This window comes from Mytilus californianus, unplaced genomic scaffold (genome assembly GCF_021869535.1).
Source record: "Mytilus californianus isolate M0D057914Y unplaced genomic scaffold, xbMytCali1.0.p SCAF_4, whole genome shotgun sequence".
Lineage (NCBI taxonomy): Eukaryota > Metazoa > Mollusca > Bivalvia > Mytilida > Mytilidae > Mytilus > Mytilus californianus.
Window position 1 is genome coordinate 53,095,153 of NW_026262690.1, and position 20,290 is coordinate 53,115,442.

At 33.6% G+C, this 20,290-nt stretch overlaps 2 long non-coding RNA genes across 3 annotated transcripts in view; both read left to right on the top strand.

Moving 5' to 3' along the window:
• The first annotated feature begins 6,932 nt into the window (after positions 1 to 6,932).
• Positions 6,933 to 10,565, top strand: LOC127738256 (uncharacterized). Its single transcript, XR_007999971.1, has 2 exons — positions 6,933 to 7,434; positions 9,601 to 10,565. It is a non-coding gene; the product is annotated as an uncharacterized LOC127738256 (long non-coding RNA).
• A 4,062-nt stretch (positions 10,566 to 14,627) lies between these two features.
• LOC127738255 (uncharacterized) overlaps positions 14,628 to 20,290 on the top strand; it is a 39,381-nt gene continuing 33,718 nt past the window's right edge. For both annotated transcript variants that reach the window (XR_007999970.1, XR_007999969.1), the window contains exons 1-3: positions 14,628 to 14,699; positions 16,052 to 16,082; positions 19,081 to 19,227. This is a non-coding gene — a long non-coding RNA (uncharacterized LOC127738255). The remainder of the gene's footprint in view (positions 14,700 to 16,051; positions 16,083 to 19,080; positions 19,228 to 20,290) is intronic.

The window sequence follows — 20,290 nt, forward strand, 5'->3', positions numbered from 1 at the left end:
ATAAGGGACTTTCCGTTTTGAATTTTCCTAGGAGTTCGGTATTTTTGTTTTTTTACTTTCTACCCAACTTCTCCGAATAAAATACTTGACAGAACAACAACTACAATCAATCACCAACACCCAACTTCTTCAATTAAAATACAAAACAGTGCAACAACTATCATGAACCACCAACAACCAACTTCTCTCAATGAAATACTGGACAGTACAAAAACCATCATGAGCCACCAACACCAACTTCTCTAAATGAAATACTGAACAGTACAACAACCATCATCAACCATCAAAACTAAAAAAAAACTCTAAATGAAATACTAATACTGGACAGTTCAACAGAACTAATCAACCACCAATACCCAACTTCTCCGAATAAAATACTGGACAGTACAACAACTATAATCAACCACCAACAGCCAACTTCTTCAAATAATCCATCATCAACCACCAACACGCAACTACTCCAAATCAAATACTGGACAATTCAACAACTATAATATACCACCAACACCCAACTACTTCAAATAATCCATCATCAACCACCAACACCCAACTTCTCCAAAACAAATACTGGACAGTACAACAACTATAATAAACCACCAACACCCAACTTCTTCAAATAATCCATCATCAACCGCCAACACCCAACTACTCCAAAACAAATACTGGACAGTACAACAACTATAATAAACCACCAACACCCAACTACTTCAAATAATCCATCATCAACCACCAACACCCAACTTCTCCAAAACAAACATGGACAGTACAACAACTATAATAAACCACCAACAGCCAACTACTTCAAATAATCCATCATCAACCACCATCACCCAACTACTTGAAAACAAATACTGGACAGTACAACAACTATAATAAACCAGCAACACCCAACTACTTCAAATAATCCATCATCAACCACCAACACCCAACTTCTCCAAAACAAACATGGACAGTACAACAACTATAATAAACCACCAACACCCAACTTCTCCAAAACAAATACTGGACAGTACAACAACTATAATAAACCACCAACACCCAACTTCTTCAAATAATCCATCATCAACCACCAACACCCAACTACTCCAAAACAAATACTGGACAGTACAACAACTATAATAAACCACCAACACCCAACTACTTCAAATAATCCATCATCAACCACCAACACCCAACTTCTCCAAAACAAATACTGGACAGTACAACAACTATAATAAACCACCAACACCCAACTACTTCAAATAATCCATCATCAACCACCAACACCCAACTTCTCCAAAACAAATACTGGACAGTACAACAACTATAATAAACCACCAACACCCAACTACTTCAAATAATCCATCATCAACCACCAACACCCAACTTCTCCAAAACAAATACTGGACAGTACAACAACTATAATAAACCACCAACACCAAACTTCTTCAAATAATCCATCATCAACCACCAACACGCAACTACTCCAAATCAAATACTGGACAATTCAACACATATAATAAACCACCAACACCCAACTACTTCAAATAATCCATCATCAACCACCAACACCCAACTACTTCAAAACAAATACTGGACAGTACAACAACTATAATAAACCACCAACACCCAACTACTTCAAATAATCCATCATCAACCATCAACACCCAACTTCTCCAAAACAAATACTGGACAGTACAACAACTATAATAAACCACCAACACCCAACTACTTCAAATAATCCATCATCAACCACCAACACCCAACTTCTCCAAAACAAATACTGGACAGTACAACAACTATAATAAACCAGCAACACCAAACTTCTTCAAATAATCCATCATCAACCACCAACACCCAAATACTCCAAAACAAATACTGGACAGTACAACAACTATAATAAACCACCAACACCCAACTACTTCAAATAATCCATCATCAACCACCATCACCCAACTACTTCAAAACAAATACTGGACAGTACAACAACTATAATAAACCACCAACACCCAACTACTTCAAATAATCCATCATCAACCATCAACACCCAACTACTCCAAAACAAATACTGGACAGTACAACAACTATAATAAACCACCAACACCTAACTACTTCAAATAATCCCTCATCAACCACCATCACCCAACTGCTCCAAAACAAATACTGGACAGTACAACAAGTAAAATCAACCACCAACACCAAACTTCTTCAAATAAGTCATCATCAACCACCATCACCCAACTGCTCCAAAAACAAATACTGTACAGTACAACAGACCACATCAACCACCAACACCTATTATGACTGTTTGTTTTGTTCACACATTAATAATATAATGGAATTTTATGCGACTATCATACAAGGGAGAGGTTTATATAGCTAGCTATAAAACCAAGTTTAATCCACCATTTTCTACACAAGGAAATTTCTGTACAAAGTCAGGGATATGACAGTTGTTTTCCATTCGTTTAATGTGTTTGAGCTTTTAATTTTGCCATTTGATAAGGGACTTTCCGTTTTGAATTTTCCTAGGAGTTCGGTATTTTTGTTTTTTTACTTTCTACCCAACTTCTCCGAATAAAATACTTGACAGAACAACAACTACAATCAATCACCAACACCCAACTTCTTCAATTAAAATACAAAACAGTGCAACAACTATCATGAACCACCAACAACCAACTTCTCTCAATGAAATACTGGACAGTACAAAAACCATCATGAGCCACCAACACCAACTTCTCTAAATGAAATACTGAACAGTACAACAACCATCATCAACCATCAAAACTAAAAAAAAACTCTAAATGAAATACTAATACTGGACAGTTCAACAGAACTAATCAACCACCAATACCCAACTTCTCCGAATAAAATACTGGACAGTACAACAACTATAATCAACCACCAACAGCCAACTTCTTCAAATAATCCATCATCAACCACCAACACGCAACTACTCCAAATCAAATACTGGACAATTCAACAACTATAATATACCACCAACACCCAACTACTTGAAATAATCCATCATCAACCACCAACACCCAACTTCTCCAAAACAAATACTTGACAGTACAACAACTATAATAAACCACCAACACCCAACTTCTTTAAATAATCCATCATCAACCACCAACACCCAACTACTCCAAAACAAATACTGGACAGTACAACAACTATAATAAACCACCAACACCCAACTACTTCAAATAATCCATCATCAACCACCAACACCCAACTTCTCCAAAACAAACATGGACAGTACAACAACTATAATAAACCACCAACAGCCAACTACTTCAAATAATCCATCATCAACCACCATCACCCAACTACTTGAAAACAAATACTGGACAGTACAACAACTATAATAAACCAGCAACACCCAACTACTTCAAATAATCCATCATCAACCACCAACACCCAACTTCTCCAAAACAAACATGGACAGTACAACAACTATAATAAACCACCAACACCCAACTACTTGAAATAATCCATCATCAACCACCAACACCCAACTTCTCCAAAACAAATACTGGACAGTACAACAACTATAATAAACCACCAACACCAAACTTCTTCAAATAATCCATCATCAACCACCAACACCCAACTACTCCAAAACAAATACTGGACAGTACAACAACTATAATAAACCACCAACACCCAACTACTTCAAATAATCCATCATCAACCACCAACACCCAACTTCTCCAAAACAAATACTGGACAGTACAACAACTATAATAAACCACCAACACCCAACTACTTCAAATAATCCATCATCAACCACCAACACCCAACTTCTCCAAAACAAATACTGGACAGTACAACAACTATAATAAACCACCAACACCCAACTACTTCAAATAATCCATCATCAACCACCAACACCCAACTTCTCCAAAACAAATACTGGACAGTACAACAACTATAATAAACCACCAACACCAAACTTCTTCAAATAATCCATCATCAACCACCAACACCCAAATACTCCAAAACAAATACTGGACAGTACAACAACTATAATAAACCACCAACAGCCAACTACTTCAAATAATCCATCATCAACCACCAACACCCAACTACTTCAAAACAAATACTGGACAGTACAACAACTATAATAAACCACCAACACCCAACTACTTCAAATAATCCATCATCAACCACCAACACCCAACTACTTCAAATCAAATACTGGACAGTACAACAACTATAATAAACCACCAACATCCAACTTCTTCAAATAATCCATCATCAACTACCAACACCCAACTACTTCAAAACAAATACAAGACAAAACAACAGACCACATCAACTACCAACACCCAACTTCGCCTAATAAAATACTGGCCACCGTTTCACAAAGCCTTCTTAACTTACGATCACCGTATCATTTTACGATCCGTTTACGTGTTGTTCTACGTTCCCGTTACGTGTGTTTCACAAAGGCATCGTAAAGGACTACTAAGTTGATCGTAAGTTACGCACTGTGTATCATCGTATGTGTATCGTAAAACTGAACTCTAGCTGTAAACAGGATGTGTGAATCGTAGTTTATTTACATCGGAATATGGCACACTCTTCTTTCACAGATCGACGAGTCGAGCATGCCGATGAGAGCGGACGTGAAAATGTTTGCAGAGAGAATCCTTCAACATCATTGAAATTGTTTTGCCAAATTGGTTTCATGGATAAATATTGGTATCCTCACATCTTATATTTTATGTTTTGAATTATATGTTTTTGTTGAGGAAAGTTTCTGCAGATATTTTCAGGTTTGTTTGATACATGTGGTCAGATGGAATCCATTAGTAGTTTGCATGTGGGAAACTATCAGACCAATGTATTTGATGTCTGAGGGTTTTAGCTGTTGTTCCCCTGATGGATCGGTAGTTTCTTTCCGAGATGCTTTATTGAAGGATTTTCGGCTTTCCTCTACCAGGAATACAGCTGGGCATTTAGCGGTATCGGTTTGGAATCCAAGTATGTCCTTTCAGGTTTCTCGTTCGTTGCCTTGGCATTTGTGCGGCATCTGGGGTGACCTTATCCTTTATTTTGTATATAATAGTTTTTATATTTTGAATTTTTATATTTGTGAGGACGAGCGAATCAGGTGAGTGGGTGTGTTCGTATGTTTTTCATTTGTAGACGAAATACAATACTTGTATCTTTGATGAGTTACTTCCTTTGATATTCAATAATATTTTTTTCTTTGTATCGGAAATTTAAAATAATAGGAGAGTGACGAGACGTGTTTATATCTGATCAAAGGATTAAACGAATTTTTTAACAATTGTTTGATAATGTCTAAAGTTATTATAGTACTGCAATTTTAGAGGAGATATGATTGATTGACTGCTGTTTTCTGAACGTACAGTGGCAAATATTTCATGCAGATTTATGACCAAGAGAAGAATTTTGAAACAAGAAATAAGAAGTTAAATGCGTTGTCGTTGAAAAAGAATTAAAAGAAAGTCCAATAAAAATAAACAAAACCAGTGTATATAATGTGCGAATCCTGAAATACCATTTTCACTGTATCCGTTATGAATTTCTAATGTAGAATGATAAATAAACAGACGACAAATTCATGATTTTTGAATAGAATAAGAAATAAGATATAATGTGTACGGTTTTTATAAATTCATGATATAGGTATGAGATGCGGACGGGTTTTCATCGCGCCTACAGCGATCCAGGTGTAAAATTGATACACAAATAGACAAATATTAAGAATAGTTCACGAACAGAGCGTGCAAGAGATTCAAAAACAGTAGTTAAGTTTCATTTGCAGAAAAATGTACCTTTTAACATAATTATTAATGTTGTATAACTTAAAAAAGGTTTTGTTATTCAGCTTGTTGATATTGAATTAAATTCCACTATGCTGTTTTCGTTATGCGATTCATGTTTACTGTCGAATAATGATACTAGACTTTCATTTGCACTGTAGGGGCGATTCATTTCTATTGTACATGCGATGCATTTTCACGGAAGGAAATTAATTAATTTTCATCGTATAACGTCTTAATTCAGCCGACTCTCTAACAAAATTTATGAAGTCAGAAGGATTGATTATATGTGACCCGCCTCGACATTTCCAGGCTTATGGAGGTAGAACATCATTGTGAGAAAAACGCCGTTAACTATATGTGACTAGCCACTTCCAGGCTTATGAGGGTATATTGTCTAAACTTTGCTTTTTGTATATTTATCTAGAACATTCTGAAGCAAAAAAAAAAACTCTGTCATGTTATTATGACCTATTTTTTGTAATAACAATGAAACGAGTCATTTCGAATACCGACATGATAATGAGACTGTTCGATGACGAATTTTTCATTATCGAAGACACTAATTTATAAAATACAAAATTATTGTATTCTATTGGCGCTTAGTAATTTTCAACAGCGTATTTGAATAAAAATTTCAAACGAATTAAATTTACATCATTACAAACAGTTCTTAGCTCTATTTTAGAAAATGTAATTTAAACTTGTTAAAATGAAGTTAGTATAAAATTTGTCAAAGAAAGCTTTTAGAATTCCTTTTTTTTATTTGTCTTTTAATTAACTTAGATTTATGATGCATGTCTCTATACATAGTATGCGACGCGTAGCAGTTTATAAGTAGTTGTTCTCATATATGTATTTGATACAGTGCATTTATTATGGATATATTTTAGACTCCATTTATGAAAATCTATAGATCAGAGAATTTTGATTTTTTGTATCAATTTAAAATGTAGATTCAAATATTTATATATCGTTGATACAGACAAAAAGATCTTATCATGTCAAAATCATGATGCAACAGGAAATTTTCATATGCACGGTCTGAACACAAGAATTTACAGAATAAGCATATTTCTTACTGAATAGAGAAAAATGGCCAAAAGAATTACAGAATGCAGAAATGTAAACCCCCCCCCCCCCCCCCCCCCTCCCACCTAATCCAGATCCTCATATATCATTGTGACGGATAGTTTTGTTTGTTCTATTTAACTGTTTTTATTTTCGAAAAGAATATTTGTACAAGGTGTTGTTAATAAATGTAACGGACAATATATACCATGCCCTCTCAGCCGACGTCGTAATTTCATTTTTAATGAAAGAAAGTATTTAAAAGCTTCTCTCCCTGTGCAATATGATTTATTAAACTCATTAGGCAGAGCAATTTTTATGACTACTTGCATAATTGTTTAATCATATTGAATTCTGTATCAAATTTATATTAATAATAAAAGTTTCAGATCTTTAATATTGAAAACGGGTTAAAATTATTTACTTGCATTAACATGATTAATATTGATATAAAAACATCCAGTTCGTTTTTTTGTGTTTTTTTTTGTAGATCTAAGAAAAAAAGCAAGTCTGTTACACTAAAACAATTGACCAATTAAAATTGTCACATAGTGTCTTCTTATGTCGTCTGAATTACAATGTAAGTTATTAATCTGTAATTTATATATTCGCCATCCGTAATTATTATCTAAAATGTTTATTTGGCATGCCATACTCGATAGAAGTGCGGGCGTGAAAGAAAGCACTCTTCACAAAAACGTGAACGGAGATTACATTCCACGGAGGTTAAATTTCGATGATTTCGTCTTTTATAAAACATAATACGTGAATCTGAAGATAGAAGTTGTATTAAAATTGAATGCTGACACCTATATCGATCTGTTGGATGTAGAATTTATTTTCAAAATAGGTGTTTGTTTAGGATATACCATTCCACGGAGATTACATTTCTTAACAAATCTCTGCAGTTTTCAACTTTGTTTAGTTTTCAAGGCTGATATGATTTGGAATAAATGACGATTTAACAAAATTATTTATGGTAACCTTATAAAAAAAATTATTTATGGTAACCTTATATTCAAATTACACACATATCACACTCTATGTTGTGCTAAATATTTAGTCTTTCTTGGTCTTCTATCCGTTAACGGGAATTACAGGTTTACGAAGAAAACATTATGACGGCCGGTACGATCACTATCGTTGTGCAATATGTACTAAACTTTATAAAAATTAAAAGTATAGATAATAAAGAAATATAAAAATCTCAGATATAAGTATAACAAGCTACGGGTATATAACTCGAAGTCGTTAGTTTTGCTTTGTTACGGTGGGACAAATCAGCGTCATAAAATGGGCGCTTTACCGGAGAACCAGTGAGTAGCGCAAAGCTAACAAAACCTGCGTTTCAGGAGTAAGTACATGGGACCTATTTGTATCATGTTTCATATCTTGTTCTATTGCCAATGTTATTTCATTGATACTGTGTCTATCCAGTCTGTATCTGGATATAACATTCATTTCATTTTCAAAATGATCAAACGAAGAAAGTGTGGTTCTAATATTGAAGATTCTTCTTCATCTTCTAACATGTGCGGCATCTTGATCGAGAATAAAGCCATCTTTAATATGGTTTAATTCATATTTGCGGAAAAACTACGATCGAGATACTACTGGGTATAGCTGTAGTAAGTTACGCCAGGATTTACGTATTATTTACGCTCATCTTAACTTACGACGGCTTCGTGAAACGGCTGTAAAATCTACGATTTATTTACGATGAAAGTACGATGACACGTAGAGTTACGAAGGCTTTGTGAAACGGTACCCAGGACAGTACAACAACTATAATCAACCACAAACAACCAACTACTTCAAATAAACCATCATCAACCGCCAACACCCAACTACTTCAAAACAAATACAGGACAGCACAACAGACCACATCAACTACCAACACCCAACTTCGCCGAATAAAATACTTGACAGTACAACAACTATAATCAATCACCAACACCAAACTTCTTCAATTAAAATACTAAACAGTGCAACAACTATCATGAACCACCAACACCAACTTCTCTAAATGAAATACTGGACAGTACAACAACCATCATGAACCACCAACAACCAACTTCTCTCAATGAAATACTGGACAGTACAACAACCATCATGAACCACCAAAACCCAACTTCTCTAAATGAAATACTAGTACTGGACATATTGCATTCCTTTCTATGTTCATTATTCGCCTTCCAGTTTCGATCGAATATATGCAATAATATTCAACTGTCCCATATAATTCATCTATCTATGCAAGACGAATTGTTTAGTATCGTTTCATTAGTTAATGACTCAAAGGAACACAAAGCATTTATTAACTAAAACAGAAAACATTTTTTTCCTGGAATTTTTTATAAAGAAAACAAACACCTGTATATAGTATCATTTCGCCAGGACGGGTGCAGACATTTGTCTTATTATTTTTATAAATGAACGAAAAATAATGACAATAATTTGCAAATATGTCGTTGCAATTCTACAGTCTTTCATAATCTACAAAGATAACAGTTACATATTAGCTTATAGTCGAATATTTTACAACCAATGGATTCTGTTGGCTTGTAGAGAAGAATTTTACAAGCCCGAAAGCAATTTTATAAGCCAATGCCGTAGGACTTGTGGTTAAGCATGAAGACTGTATACTGACAAATACTGACAACATTTGCATTAGCCGATTACTATATACCCCTACTGCTAGATTAAAGATACAATTGTTCATCATTTAAGATTACTTTCTTTACAGGTACCCCCCTCTGCAGAAAAAGTTACTTTTAAAGACTTGGGGCATCGACCACCATATTTTTACTGTTTGGCTGTGTTTAAACGAGGTGTTTGATTGATGCAGTTAGATTTAGGCCTGTTAAAGACTTGAGGCTGATTATTTTATTATTATGTCCAATCTATATGTTTTTATCACGCATATGTGAAAACAATGGCATGAGCGGAACAAAACTTTGTGAAATAGACTATAAAAATGCTGAAATTAAGATTTGTTCATTGCTGCTATGAGTTTTATATGAATTGTGTGTTCAGAATAATACATTCAACGTTACTAAGAAGAAAAGGTATAGCCTTTGATTTTTTACTTAATTTTAATATTTCAGGGGTATCAGTAATTTTCTTCTGATACCGTTTACTACCTATTAGCTTATTAATTTGCCTACTCCATTTTCTAAAATATTTCGAAAAATACAGTGATGCACCAGAAATCATTATTTCGCTTTAGGTTAGAATGAAATAATTATTTACATAGGACAACGATAGCCTTTTTTTTGGTTCTGCGTTTTCACTATAAAAGATCCTTTGATAAAACTGTCAGATTCTGAATTTTCAACATCTTTAGGTGTGAATAAAACTGCAAAACAATCATGGTGCCGCAGTTTTTCTGATAGAAAAATGGCATTTTTTAACGGAACTCTATTAGTCAGGAATTTTCGAAAAAGTATGAATAACAAAACCCCTTGCTTAATTTTGCACAGAACATTTGCTCATCAAAGATAGTTTCCTCCAAATGTCTCGCTATTTGTACACCAATAGCCAACACTCATTTCTCACTATTTCAATTTCGTTTTCTAATTATCAGGGCAGCAGAAAATAAATTTACTTCTGCCTACTATTTTGGATGTAAAGACTAGGAGGCGGAAGTCATCTTTATTTACTTCCTTTTAACCTATGCTGACAAATACTGAAATAAAATTCGAAAATTTGCATTAGTCGATTACTATATACCCCTACTGCTTACGTTCCAATTTTTGGATTAAAGATACAATTGTTCATCATTTAAGATGCGCAAGAAATGATTATTTTGCTTTAGGTTAAAAGGAAATAATTATTTACATAGGCGACAATGATAGCCTTTTTTGGTTCTGCGTTTTCACTATATAAGATACGTTGTTAAAACTCTCAGATTCTGAATTTTCAACACCTTTGGGTGTGAATAAAAATGAAAAACACATATGGTGCCGCAGCTTTTTTAATAGAAAAATGGCATTTTTTAAGATTACTCTATGGTTCTGGAATTTCGAAATAGTATGAATATACACCTTGCTTAATTTTGCACAGAAAATTTGCTCATCACAGAGAGTGTCCTCTCAATTTCTCGCTATTTTTTACACCAATAGCCAACACTCTTTTCTCACTATTTAAATTTCGTTTTCTAATTAATAGGGCAGCAGAAAATAAATTTACTTATACCTATTATCTTGGATGTAAAAACTAAGTCGCGCCAGTCATCTTTATTTACTTCCTTTTAACAACAACGCCATGTAAAAAAAAGAAAAGATCAAAAGACAAACAACAGTATAAACATAAAAATCTAAAGACTTGGCAACACGAACCCTACAAACAACTGACCTCAGGTGCTCCGGAAAAACAAGCAGATCCTTCCGCACGAGGCAGCAGTCGTGTTGCTCATGTTAGTATAAATTCGGTGATAAGTCTAATTTAGGAGGTCACATTCGGTAAAAACGAGGTCGGGATTGTGGTTACGACGATTGGAAATCATGGTAGGAAATGCAAGCCCAGGAATATCGAATCAACCAAGAGATATATACTATATTATGCAGGCGCTGGAATATTGCTACATAAAATGGTAAGTTCACAAATGAGAAGCTGAAATCATTTCCTTTTTTCTTCTCTCGTAAAGTTGTGTTCTCAAACGACCCTAATTGTCAATTTCTAGATGTAAGGCAAGATATGAGGCAGACTTAACTGTATCTGTTGTATCCTTTATTTCAAATTCTATGGCATGGATGCGTTCAACATAGTCACCAACCTTCCATTATTTAATGAGAGGATATCATCCATATAGCGGAAAGTGAAGTTAAAAGATACTGCTAGCTTCCTTTCATTCTTCCTAAGAAGCTTCTGTTTGAAGTCAGCCTCATATGAATAAAGGAATAATATGATAGGAAAGAAGCACAGTTTGTTCCCAGGGAAAGCCGATAGTTTGTTGAAAAACACGTCTCCCAAACGTAACAAATATGTTGTCAATCAAGGAATCAAGCATCTTGATTATGTCAGTTTCAGAGAATTTTTTGTTTTAATCAGAGTGATTTATTCCTCCCTAAGACCAGATACTTTTATCTACGTTGGCCATTTTTTATGAAACAAAGCCGGACCAACTCATTTTATTTGTCATTTAGTTTGGAATGGGAAACACCTGTGTAAAAGGTAGAAAAGTTGAATGATTTAAACTATTGCAAGATGAAAGAGCCTTCGATTGTATGTACTCTAACAAATCTTTGGAATCTTTAAGTATCCACATCTGATACACTTCGCCTCTAGAATAGGTAGTTTCACAACTTTGAAGCCCGGCTTTTATTGCTAGTAAAATTGATGTTAATAATTTAGAAAGAAGTTTCGTCAAGCACTTGGAAGACTATAACGTTGTCTGTAAGGACATTTATGTAATTTAGATATCCAACACAGTGAAGGAAGATCCATTACTTCATCTTTGGTTGAAATTCCAAAAGAACATAGAACAGACCTATGATTATCCAGGATAACCTCCTTGGTAAGTGTGATGGGGGTATATGTTGAGTTTCCAAGTGAATAGTCAATATTTAATTCATTTATCAAGCAGTTTGTGTGATGTAATTTCAACTTAAATGATGTTGTTTGCTCCATCTGTAGGAACAACAACAGATTTGTCATGGAGGTAGGACAGGTGATTTGCAACACTAAGGTCTTTAGAGATTGATGAAGCATGTGTATTCATAGACCCAGTCAGTTTTTTATTTGCATCAACGACCTTACAGCCTTAATCCACTCGGAAAGAGAATTTACGTCTTCTTTCTCGCGTTTAACCCATTGCCTGGCATAATCCTCGACTGAATCCATCAGTATTTTGAAGTTGTGATTCCAATTGATGGATTAAGGCTCATGATATTTCAGGGCTTTGGATAACACATTTCGCAGGGAGTGTTATTGACAATGTTAAGGTCACCTAATTACGTGGCTAGTCTGATTATATATAAATAGGGAACCAGCGATCAAGAGGTTTAGACTTGAAATCGTCAAAATTAAGATCCCGCAATACGGATTTGTCATTGAAATTTGTAGTTGCGATTGGTTTCAATCAGAATCATCCAAATTATGATATCGTCCGTAAACATTTAAGAAATGTGTTGATTTTCTCCATTGGGAATCCTCACTCAGGGTTAAGACTGTATCTCATTGCATGCAACGTTTATCAAAGAAATCCTTACTGGAAACTGGAAAATACATGTATCATCATAATTGCATGACTTGAAGAACCTTCCGAACAATGCTTCGTCAGAAGCCCTATATCTCGTCAAGAATAGGGCCATAATTGGGTTGAATGCAAATTAAAACACCCACAATAATAAATATAAATGGATAGCGTAGACTAGTAGGTGACGAGATTACAAAAATTGGTAAAAATAGCCTATTTCAAATTGCACAGTATTGAAAGCTAGACTTGAATTCTAAATCTTCTTAATAGTTATACTGGTCATAAAAAATATAATAAAACACATAATTGTTTTTTATGATGCTCAAAGTAATCTAACAAAATCGAAAAATTATGTTTTTAGAGAAAAACGCTAGGTTCCAAATTACGAACTAAACATTTTGTAAACATTTCATATTTAAAATAACGAAATTTATATTACGGTCGATCGGTTGGAGATATATCTTCATAAATTCAGTCCCATAAAGATGCTTTTTAATACTGTTACCGGTTTCAGGTGGGTTCGTGTTGATCAGTCTTTAGTTTTCTATGTTGTGTTTTGTATACTCTTGTTTGTCTTTTGGTCTTTTGTTTTGCCATGGCGTTTTTAGTTTATTTTCGACTTAGGAGTTTGAATGTCCCTTCGGTATTTTTCGCCTCTGTTTTACAATTATTATTTATTGTGTTGAAAATAATAAGAAGAATATCACTTTAAAACTTCAAAATTGAAAGATTGATTACTGAAATAAAAAATGCAACTTGTCTTTATTTAAATTTTAGCGCAACGACAAAAGTGTAAATCGTAACAGCAAGTCCGATCACATGAAAAACATAGCTGTTTCAAGAAATTATTGTTTGCATTTGTCAATTTGCAGAGATTATTTATTAATAAAAACAAATCGTGACGCCAAATACTTTGAATCTAGAATAATCACAAAGTCACCTGTTTTTAAAATGTCCTGATTTTTAAAAATTTGGGTTACAAACGAAAATGGCTGCTTTCTTTTAAATCTTCTTTCTTTGAAACTGAAATGCTAACCTGTATCAACCTGTTGAGGAATAAATTATACAATTTCGTTTTTTTTGTATGCAACATGGATGTGTAATACTAATTATATGCTATTTCTTGTACTTTATATTATAACATATTCAGGTTTAACGCAAAGTTTGAATTTGAATTTTAACAGTTTACAACTTCAAAGCTAATGAGACGAAAACGGGTTAACTAAACTCTATCTCTCAAAATTTAACATTGTCAGCTTAAAAATTGTCAACTTGGAGTGAACATGATCAAATACGAAGGGAAAAATATCACGAGAACTGTAAACTTGGAATTGAGAAATTTAACAAAAGTATGTCAATATATGTGCATGTATCTGTGTAAACTAACGCAACTACAATAGTTTAAAAAATCTAATTAAAATGGAAAAAAGTTAGAGAATTAAATCATAACCACGGCTAATGGTGTATATTTTTACTTATTATTCATCTCGTCGCTCCTTATTTCAAAAACTGTATTTATGAAAATCGTGTACAATGTTTAAACACATTTAAAATACTTATTATTTGTCATTAATACACTACTAGTACACAGTTACAGTTCACATATTCCGTCTTTTCGTTATACGGGGAACAATTTGACAAACATGGTAAGGTTTTAATTAACTTTATTGAGTAATGCAAAATAGAATATTACACACATGAGAACACTTATTTAAGTGTGCATCATATTAATATTGTTCGTGATTTTTCACAGTGTAAGTGTTTATCTAAGTAGCAAGGCATTATTTCAGTCATAAAAATGATCAAAACACTCTACGTTGTCACCACTTAACAGTACCGTTTTTGAAAAGTGTACGAGGCTTAAAAAATAAAATATAAAATGTACAGTTGTACATCCGACCTGAATGTATAGTTTAAGGGTTATGACATCTTTAGTAGTCATGTGTATTATAGTGCCATAGTATCAAAACAGGAAGAAAAAAAAACAAATAAAACAAACGTGCCGTTTTGTACATACACATACTTGTAAAGAAAACGTCTTTCACAGCAATAATATTTATTGTTTCATTGCATTTGATTGGAAGGTTGACTTTCTGCCAAATCAAGCCAAGATTTGTACAGAATATCCACTGACATTATTACAGTGATTGAATACCTAGATTACTCACTTGTTTATCCATGTAATGTTTACAAATAGTCCTAAACAACCTTTGCAGTCCTAAAACCCTCGTGCTGAGTCATTCAAGTCGAGCTTAGTACATACCATAGGAGGTGTACTTTAATAAGTCCATGACTGTACTGGTTTTAACTAATATCTTTATTTTAAAAACATGTTGTAGGGAAATCATTTCTAGCACTGCATAAAGTAATCTATTGATAACGGATTGTCAGGGCACACACAAAACAATTAGGCAGGCGTTCTCCAACATAAGTACCCTTGTTTAGAACCGAGGTGACATTTAGTTCTGAAATTATGTTATAAAATACACATTTTAGTCTAATAAAGTAGGTTCAAATCTTTTAGCCTTACTAATGCAATAGTTTACCTTTTTAATCCCATTTCAAATATCTTAAATGCTATATACTTGCTTTATATTGACAACTAGACATAAAAGCCTTACATACTGCAAACATTAAATATATCTAACTTTTAAACTGGTGCGAGAATTATGTGTGAGAAAGAACAGAAGAAGAAGAGGAACTGAGCAAAAACAATATATTTCCGAACTTCGTTTGGGATACTGTTTTACCATAATGAAGTTGTGCATTAACATACCATGAAAGATCATACATTACATTTGGAATTAAAAAGAGGAATAAATGTAACAATAAAGTAAACATTATAGATAAAAAGGCCATATATTGTAGTTATACCTAAACCTTACTCAAAAACAAATTTCTTATGTATAATTCGTTGGTGTTTTAGTACGTATACGTATCAAGTTTAGTGGGAAAAGTCTATCGTATTTCCGAAACCACTATTTCTGTGATATTTCAGGGTGAACAGCTGACAGAAGAACAAATTAAAGGTTGGTAACCTTGGAATGTTGATTTTGTTGGTAACAAGATATCATTATAAGGAAAGACTGATATTTAGTTGTATAATTTTTTCTTACATTTGTGCTTGTTATGTGAATTACTTTTCGGTTCATTGATATTGGTTACTCTAAAAAAAAACGGTGTATATGTAATTGAATTATTCCTTAAGCTTCTATCTATCATAGGAATAAATTATATGGCCATTTATTTGGTAGGCATTTCTGTAAAACAATTCTCCTAACAAATTGAAGATTTTGTTGAGATTTATTCTGAACTGCAGTCAGGCAAAATGTAAAGTCCCATTTCTTTGGCAGAAAGACAACATTATTGTATTGTGCAAATAAATCATCTCAGAGAACCGACAATGGAATGTACTATGTTACTACATATATGAAATGATTTGAATGAATGTTTGTGTAATGCTTGGTCGTCGACTTTCGAAGAGAGGGGTCAAAATGTAATACTTGCGAGAATATATTCTTTAATGTTTTATGCAACAAAAAATGAAAGTGTACCTGATTATGAAATATATATGCATGAATGCATGTACAACTTTAAACTTCCTTTCACACTGACGGGATACAATTATCATAGGTTATAGTCTAGACATGTCAGTAAAATTTAAAATGTCGTATTAACAAATAATAAGGTTCAATACGAATAAACTGTAATGGGTTGCACATTTCCCTTTTGTTTTCATTCTACAATGAAAATTCACCGAAACACAGTTGAGCTAAGCGTTTGGTGATTGAGAAATAACCTTATAACGTATCACAATCAATCGAACAAATTATAACGTCCTATCTAATTGACCGAAAGATACAAACAAAACAACAATTATCGTATTGTGCACGTGAACAGACACAGTCGATGGACAATGGTTACTGCGAAAATAAGATGAAATGAATGCCTGTTTGGTAAAAGAGGGGTCGAAATGTATCAGAAAATTTTATTTCATTCTACGACAAAAATACCGGCAGAATGAAAAATATAGTTTTGTAGAATATTTGCGAGTGGATTTTTCTTTCAAAATAGATACCTAAGTAATCATAAAATAATGAAATTAAGATATTAATAAAATACCCCCATTTTCTTTCGAAACTGAGAGCAATGTTAATACCTGCAAGTGGTTATTACCTCGTTAAACAAAATTTCATTAATATGCCGTTGTTTTTAAGCACGAGTAACAATGTAATCAGGACGGAGTGTTTAACAATAATGCATTAACGGATTCAGATGGAGGGAACTGGAATTAGTCCATCTTTCTCAAGATTTATTTTAATCAAGTAAACTAAATCAAGAAAAATCTCACTTAAACCTCTCTTATTACACGTCGAATCCCAAAACCCAAAACTTCCATGCTTTTGTCAGCTACTGGATTTTGCCATGATGTAAAATTTAAGTCATAGTGATTCATACTTTCATTTGCTAAACGGTCAAGTGTTATTGATATACGCGATATTTCTACCCTCTCTACTTTATTACATATCTACACATTGAAATGGAATAATGGAATTATATGCGACTGTCATACAAGTGAGAGGTTTAGCTAGCCAGAAAACCAGATTTAATCAACTATTTTCTACATAAGGAAATGTCTGTACCAAGTCAGAAATATGACAGTTGTTTTCCATTCGTTTGATGTGACTGAGCTTTTGGTTTTGCCATTTGATAAACGACTTTCCGTTTTGAATTTTTCTTGGAGTTCGGTATTTTTGTTATTTTACTTTTTATTCACTGAAATAGGATTATTTTCATGAAATATAAAATATCTAAAAAAAATTTATGCTGACGATAAAATATGAAATTTGAACAATTTATTGCACTAGCATATGTACTGTAAAATCGGCCATATCTGTACTATGTGTTTTTGTCGTTAGAAACGGTCTCATGTACGTAATCTGTCCCATCGAACTTGAGATAAAGTATACATCAGATACAGTTAAGTCTGCCACATATCTTGACTTACATCTAGAAATTGACAATAAAGGTCGGTTGAAAACAAAATTTACGACCAAAAAGATGATTTCAGCTTCCCAATTGTGAACTTTCCATTTCTTTGTAGCAAAATTCCAGAAGCGCGGAGTATATATCTCCCAGTTGATACGATATTCCAGGGCTTGTATTTCCTATCATGATTTCCTTGATAGAGGGTTGCTGCTCACAAGGACGCTATGAAATCAAGAATTCCAAGTGGTGAAGTTGAAATCATCCTTTCGTAAATTCGTGACGCCATCACGAGTTGGTTGACCGTTATGGAATATCTGTTTCACATATGACGACAGATATGTTCCAATTGTCTTAACTACTATCTCGTCCCCTTTCCCTCGAATGTGACCTACCGAATTAGACATATCACCGAGTTTGTACTTGTAGCACGACGGGTGCCACATGTCGAGCAGGATCTGCTTACCCTTCCGGAGCACCTGAGATCACCCCCAGTTATTGGTGGGGTTCGTGTTGCTCGTTCTTTGGTTTTCTATGTTGTGTTTTATGTACTGTTGTTTGTCTGTTTGTCTTATTCTTTTAGCCATGGCGTTGTCAGTTTCATTTTCGACTTATGAGTTTGAATGTCCCTTTGGTATCCTTCGCCTCTCTTTTACCCAACATCACCAATTTGTTTTATTCATGTCTCAATGCAAACACATTATGGTGTAACTTTACAAATTGAACACGTGTACGAGGTAAATCTAGAACTATTTGAGTGGAGAAAGTATTGTCATGGAAGTGTTGATAATTGTCAATATATGTTTCAGTGGTATGATTCTATATTTCACCTATAAAAGAACCTTTGTTATTAAATTTAAAAAATTAAGACGAAGAACTAGTGCAAATAGTAATAAATGTTTATGTGAGGTCGAAGGTTTTAATTGACAAATGACAACGAGCATTTTATTACGAGTTGATCTAATTAAGATTGTTTAAATGCTTATGTCGCGGGACCTATCTCCAAGCCTGACTGCAGTTAAGTGTAATTCTGATTTATAGACTTTGAAGAGAGATTCAGTTTATATGACAAAGATGGCGACGGAACAATTCCAACAAAAGATCTGGGAAAAGTTATGAGATCTCTTGGATACAATCCTACAGAAGTAGAACTCCAAAATAATATGATAAATGTAGAAGACGCAGGTGGTATTTATCTATTTATTGAATACGGATTTGTAAATGTAGTTATTACATTAAACGATACCAATACTACTGCTCCAGATTCGCAATTCGACAATTAATGTTTCTTAAGTGAGGTTATGGGCCAAAATATTATATAACTTGCATTTCGTGCACCTTACTATATGTATTCTATGCGAGTCAAAAGAAAGTTATACATTAAAGACACATCACTACTATTGCTACTGTTATAGATATGATTTATATACTCATGATAGTAAAGCTTTCAGAATGATAGCGTTTGCATAATGTATTAACAATTCAAAAAAGATAATTGCATACGCAAAACTTGCGTTTCGTCTAAACAAAGACACATCAGTGACGCTCGAATCAAAAAAGTTAAAAAGGTCAAACAAGGTACGTAGATAAAGTACATTGAGAACTTTATATCCCGAAAGGTTTATGGCATGATTTTTTTCACAAGTAGATTTAGTAAATTGAGCTTTCATTCAGTTAGTGTGAGTAATATTTAATATGGCTCATAATTGCACCTGAGCTTTTTATTCTGTAATACCATATGATTATTCGAAACACAAAGGTTTTTAGTCTCACATGCATAGATGGCCTCATTTTTTTGGATTTTTTGGATTATTGATTTTGATTCCTGCGTCTTTGATTAGTCTTCTGCTATCTAAATGCACGTCCTTCGAACCAAATTATAAGCATGGTATCGTATGAGAGGTGTTTTGTGCCTCAGTGAGATATATCTCATAAATTCGTTTATTCGTAAAAGATATGTCGGTCCTGTTAGAAGAATGAAGTAATCACTATATTAAAATGTGATCACTGTCATACATCAAAAAATTAAAGAAGTTATTTGGAAACGTCTGTGAAAAGAGGTTAGCTTAAAAAATCAAGAGGCGTGTATGGCAACACTTAAGTTAAGATAAACATTCAAGCAAGTTTATACGTGAAGCAGGGACAATCACAGAAAATATTAATAGTACATAAAACTCATCAAAAAGTTTATCTCTTTCACATTGAACACGTCTTCCTTGCAGGCAGTGATACAATAAATTCCCCAGAATTC